This window comes from Molossus molossus, unplaced genomic scaffold (genome assembly GCF_014108415.1).
Source record: "Molossus molossus isolate mMolMol1 unplaced genomic scaffold, mMolMol1.p scaffold_m16_p_19, whole genome shotgun sequence".
NCBI classification, from domain to species: Eukaryota; Metazoa; Chordata; class Mammalia; order Chiroptera; family Molossidae; genus Molossus; species Molossus molossus.
Genome location: NW_023425354.1, coordinates 26398183 through 26404328, shown reverse-complemented (window position 1 = coordinate 26404328; position 6146 = coordinate 26398183). Strand labels below are relative to the sequence as shown.

General features: G+C 51.7%; 1 pseudogene; it reads right to left on the bottom strand.

Moving 5' to 3' along the window:
- Nucleotides 1–313: 313 nt before the first annotated feature.
- Nucleotides 314–803, bottom strand: LOC118633725 (annotated as a pseudogene).
- Between the last annotated feature and the right edge of the window lie 5343 nt (nucleotides 804–6146).

Genomic DNA, 6146 nt, shown 5'->3' with positions numbered 1-6146 from the left:
CCATCACTATGTTGCACAGTAGAATAGAAATATGAATTTAGGAACTTATTCAAGTTTCTAAAGAATGCAAATAGCAGACATGATTTTACTTCCAAAATCTGAAGTCACCAACATGATTCGGTAGCACTGTATCTCAGGCTTCATCTAAAAATTCATTATTATTCAGATAAAGGTAGCCCCCTCGTCACATTTCTTAAAAAGCCTCCGCCCCACCACAACTTCCTGAGATCTGTGAAAAAATCTGCAGTCTTGTGATCAAGTTCCCTACAGTACTGGCAGTTTTGTCGTCGCCGGGAGAAAATGGTGACCGAGTTTATGTGACAATCAGTTGTAGTCTGCTGATCTGACTAGGAGCCTTGATAAATGCCTGGCAGTGATTGCAAATAACTGCCAACCATATGGGGATAACACAGTAGCCCACCGCTTTGGGGTCCGCTCTTGTACAAGAATAGAGGAACACAAACATCTGTAAGAAAGGTATCAGACACATAATGGTCCAAAACCGAAATGGCAGGGAGAGGAAGCGAGCTTTCAAGGAGTGTGCCCTAGCGGCTCCTCTGGGGTCTGCTGAGTGTGTCCAAGGCCAGTCTGTTGTAAGTCTCCTTGATTTCAAAAACGTAGTAAAATGCGGCTGCGCTTGCTAACATAGTCCCACTCCAATCCATCCCGTCCGCTGGCGAAAATTCGTCCTTCTCCATGCTCTGTGCAATGGTCCCGAGAACCTTCCTGTTCCCACGGCAAGAGTTAAAGAGTCACTCAGTTCTGAATAATCAGAACTTTGGCATGTCAGAGAAAGCCACCATAAAAGAAATCCCTGGGGTCACCGACTGGGAGAACGGTAAACGCCACCAGCCTGGAGCACAAGCTAATTGTGATTAAGCATGGTGTGACCGCGAGGGGTTAGGGGTGGGCTCACGCGGCGCCCCCCACCCCCGCGGGGCTCCCGGAGCCCCCAGCCTGTCACTGGCTAGGGCTGCATGGGCTATGCCAGGCCACTGGCCAACCCTGCAGAGCTGGGCAGGCCCTTCCCCTCCCCAAAGCTCTGTTTCTACCATTATCTTCTCACAGGACACCCCATAATGAACACGCATGCCATGTATAGCAGGTTCCATGCTAAGCATTAGCCTATTTGATCCTTACTCCTCTGTAAGCTGGGATTCGAACCCAGCTCCCTCCCACTCTAAAACCCACTTTAAAGCCTTTTCTTAACCACTTCCCCACACTGTCTCCCATGTAATGCCACCATTACCCACTGTCTGGGGTCCCTGAGGACTGCCTGCAGACCCTTCTCTCTGGTCATTCCAGCTCATCCCACCTTGCTGCAATTTTTTTTTTTTTATCCTCATGGCAGGACACTTTTGCATCCATCTTCAGAAGGAGCGGGAGGGAGGCAGGGAGGAAGAGAGAGAGAGAAACATTGATGTGAGAGAGACACATCAAGTGGTTGCCACCCACATAGCCTGGTTGGGGTCGGTTGGGGTCAGGGACAAGCTGCAACCAAGGTACGTGCCCTTAGTGGAAACTGAACCCAGGACTCTCGGGTCTGCAGCCAACACTCTAACCAGTGAGCAAACCAGCCAGGGCCTTGCTGCACTTTGATCCAATACTCAGGTCTGCTACCTCCCTTGTGCCTGGTGAGCTCTCCCTCTCTCCCACCCCCTGCCTCTACTAAATTTCACCCCAGCTTTCCCCTCCTTCTATCACAACCAAATTCTCTGGCTCCCTCTGCCAGGAAGCCTGCCTGAGCTGCTCCCTTCATTCTGTCCCCTGTTTCTCTGTTCCTGGGTCTAAGCTGGGGCCCCGGTGCATCTATCTGGACACCCCACTCACCTCCACCTGCCCCAGACTAAAGGCCCAGAAGGGCCAGAGACTGCACAGGGCTTACTCTGTTCAGATGCAGTCCTGGTCAATCCCTTCATTTCTCTGAGCTCCGGTTTCCTATTCCTACACTGGCCATCCAAACCTGCCTCCCATGGGTTTCGATGAAGGGTAGATGAGATTGTGACTTTGAAAAGCACCTTACAATCTGTAAAGTGCTGTGCCCACCCCACCGCGTGCGCACGCACACACACACACACACACACACTCACACCCCGCCTGCAGTCCAGGGGTTTCATTCATTCTCCCCCAAACACTCCCAGTCTTTGTTAGTGCTGCTTCGCTACCTGGCAGGCTCTTCCCTTTCATCTCTGCCTGCCAGGCTTCTATTCACCCTTCTCAGCCCAGCTCAAGCGTCACTGCCTCCATGAAGCCCTCCCCTGGCAGAAATACTGCTTTCCATCCACTCCGTGGTGCCTTTATTATTCTTGTCCCCCTGCTTATGTCTGCCTACATATCTGCCTCCCTCAGTGGACCATCTTATTCGCCTCTTGATGTATGCATGTAGCAGGTTCTCAACAAACACACTGTAGCTTTGCATTTCCTGCTATACTCTCCAGTCCTACTCAATAGCAGTTTGCTGATTTTCTTTGCTATCCACAAGCACTGTCTCTCCCAGATAGGTCTTTAGGACTCACTCTCTGACTCTCTAAAAGATCTCGATTAATTACCTGCCCTCTGCCAAAAGCACCAAAATGAAGCGTGACTGTGGTCTGGCAGCTCAGCCTCTCTCCTAGGGCCTGAGGCAGATACAATGGCATGGGGAGGGGTGCAGGCGGGGAGGGGGCTCTAGCACCCCACCCCCAACCAAGGGGAATTGGCTTTAGCTCCACTGTTGTGAGGATGGGGTGGGGGTGGGGTCAGTGTTTGGTTTTCTGGTATTTCATTTATGCCTTGGAAGTTGGCTTGGACTGTCAGGGGATCAGGGGAGGGGAGCCAGGCTGGTGGCAGGGGGTGTCTCCACGAGCTGTCCCTGCCATCCCATTGGCTTCCTCCCTGCGTTGAAGGCAAGATCAAACATCCAATACGGCCTGGCTGGTGCCTGCGCTAATGGAGCTGGGCAAGCATCTTCCAGATGTGTGCAGCTGTTTTCTCCCCCTCCCCACTGAGAGTCTTGGCCTAGGAGACCATGTCAGCTGCTCTGTGGGTCCCAGGTGCCCAGGTTTCAGGGCTGAGGAGGCTGGTCTCCCCTTCTCCCACCTGTCACCACAGTTCGCCACTGATGGAGACTTCCCTTTCTTCCATCCTCTCCTTCTATAGAAGGATTCTTTTAATGCACTACCAACTGGGAAGTCCTCCCTCTTACTGTAGGAGAGTATCTCCTGGGACTGGAGGAAGGTAGGGAAGGAGAAACTCAGGCAGAGAGGCAGGAAAGAGAAAAGCTTGGGATGTTCGGACAGGAGGAAATGTGGGGAGATAATGAAATGTGGGAAGCTCGAGTTGGCTTGCAAATGGGCGACCTCCACTTCCAGGCACTCGGCTGTCAGGATGCCCGCCGCTTCGCCGCCCGAGTCCCTCTCCCCAAATGCTATAAGCTTCCAATAAGGATGCAATACAATTGAATTTATTACAGACTTAATTGTTTACAGAAATTTACCCAGCTGCAGACATGGACTGGGAGGAATGACCTCGTGGAGATATGGGAAAGCTGGAGAAAGAGAGGAGAAGGGAAAGGGATGGTGAGCAAAAGAGAGATGGGGAGAAAAGGAGAGAAAGGGGGAAGAGCTAAAGGAGGAGGCGGCACAACAAAGAAGAGAACAAGGAGGGAAGGTGTCTGGAGAAGGACCCAGTCAATCCTGTGAGCGGGCTATGTGAAGAATGAATGGATCCATTAGCCCCTGGAGGCACCCAGGCCTGAGAGGGAGGGGCTACGGTGACACCTCACACAGCCCACGCATCGCCAGCTGGAACACTAAGGGTGGGGCTGCGGACGGGCAGCATTTCCAGGACCGGGGCAGGCAGAGATGCTTGTGGTGCAAATGTGTGGAATGCTTCTGCAGGACGGCTTGTTGGATTGCTCAGAGCAGTGGGCCAGCTTCTTAGGCAGAGCCCTCGCTGGATCTAGAACCCTGCAGGCCCCTCTGCTCTATATCACGTTATCCTTCTTTGGCTGTCCACTGCCTCACCCCAGCACACGTAAACATACAGAGGCATGCACTCGTTCACATTCACTCACCAAACACGAGCAAGTAGCAGGCGTCAGGCACTGGGGAGTCACCAACATGGTGCCATTGTCAAAGAGCTTGCAGTCCAAGAGGCAGAAGCAGGGACAGATGTAGACATAGTCTAGGACAATAGGAGGAACCGCAGAGCCTGGTGTGGGGTAGGCAGCTAGTGACTGTTTGTTGAATGAATCATGGGAACACATTGCTGGGGAGCAGAGCAGAGAACAGGGCTCACTCTCTGTGGGAGCCGGCCAGGTAGCATTTGGACAAAGTTCAGGCGACTCTGAGCTTCTCATAGGCAGGGGCTGTGCCCTAGTCATCCTTAGATTCCACCAGCCAGCTCCTGGCACAGAGCAGGAGCACCGTGAGTGTTTGGTAAATGAGTGATGGATGCGGTTGTCAGGAGCATTTAGGTTGTCAGTCCAGAGAGCCATCTCAACTGGCTTTCACACCAAAAGAGAACGTATGGTTCAACATAACTGACATTTCCTGGAGTAGGGTCAGGGTTAAGGTCCAGGCAAAGCTGGGTGCAGGTGCTAAATGTTCCCATGAGCACCTCTTGGTTCAGCTTTCTTCTTGTGCTGGCTTTATTCTCAGCCAGGCTCTCCCCATGGGGTGATAAGAAGGCTTACAATATTCTAGCTGGGCACCCCAGCATGGAGAAAGCACTTCCCTCCCTGCAGTCTCAAAGAAAGTCCAAAGCTGACTCTCATTGGGTGGATTTAGTGATATGTCCATCCTCGAATCAATCACATGACTAGGGGTATTGTATACACTAATTCACTAGGCTTTGGTCACATGACCATTCCTGGAGTGGGCAGAGGGGTCAATGAAGGTAGAGTGAAAGTAAGCTTCTCCCCACAAAAGAGTTGGGAAGAGGAAGTTTCACATGAGCTGAAAAGGGTGAAGTGATGCTGGGAACAGATATCCATGACAAATGAAGACATGGATAATGGGCAAATGAATTGGGCCTTGAAGGGTGAATAGGAGTTCACCAGATAGAGGAAAAGAGAGAGGGTCACCTTATACGTATTGTACACACACAGAGTCTGATTTCACATTCTGTTTTATATTTGTTCTTGGCTGCCCATCCATGTCTGTCCCCATCTGTGAGTCTGGATCATCCTGAAAACCCCAGAGGGCAGGGACACTGTCTACCATACTCCATCTGGGCACTGCCCAGGCCTCTCCATTTAGACACTTAATCACGGCTGTTTAGGCCCTGCAGCTGCCTTCCCCTGCAAGCAGAGTACTCTCTCCCTCCTCCAGCAGATCTGGGCTAGGCCAGGCCACTATTTAGCTCAGGGTGGCGGTGGGGAGCAGTGAGGAGCCAAAGACATGAGGAGATGACAGGGAACCCCCTGTCCACATCTCTTCTGTTCATCTGGGGATTGCTCCCTGCCTTTTTTAAGGCATCAGAAAGTCCTTAAAAAGTCATTTGTGAATTATAAATATAATAATCTAACATTAAAGGATGGTTTTTAAAAAGGAAAAGAAAACATACAATTGCTCCCTCTGGCCCTTGAGCACATGGCATATTGAATTTAGATAGTTTCAATTCCACTTTTTTCTACTTATTACTCTCCCTGTGCTGTCCCTTGCTTCCTAATTCTAGTTTTTAACAGCCATTTAAAGTCCACAGAGGAGCGCACCTTCTTTGACTCCCCTAATGCTCTCCAGGTGGTGTTTAGGCAGTTGTTGGTTCATCCGCTCTTTCATTCATTCACTCCTTTGTCCATGCATTCATTCACCCAGGCCTGCACCAGGCAAGGACACCATCATTCCCCTCCGCAGGGGCCTGAGCACCCAGATGGAGAGAGACAGTCACTGACCACGCCACAGTGTCCTGGTGACAGGGATCAGCAGTGAGCCAGAGGTTCAAGGGGGTCAAAAGGGAGGGCTTCCTGGGGGAGGTGAATCCTGTGCCAAGCTGTGAATGACGAGTCGGAGGGAGGGAGACAGTTTCAAAAGGGAACACGGTGGTGCTGAGCATCCCTGGCTTGTCCCCTACCCTGGCTCTGTCTGAGCAGTCAGCAGCTCCTCCTGCCTGCTGCCTCAGCGCGGGCACAAGGCTGGGTGCCGTGGAGCCACCAGGGCCCTTCT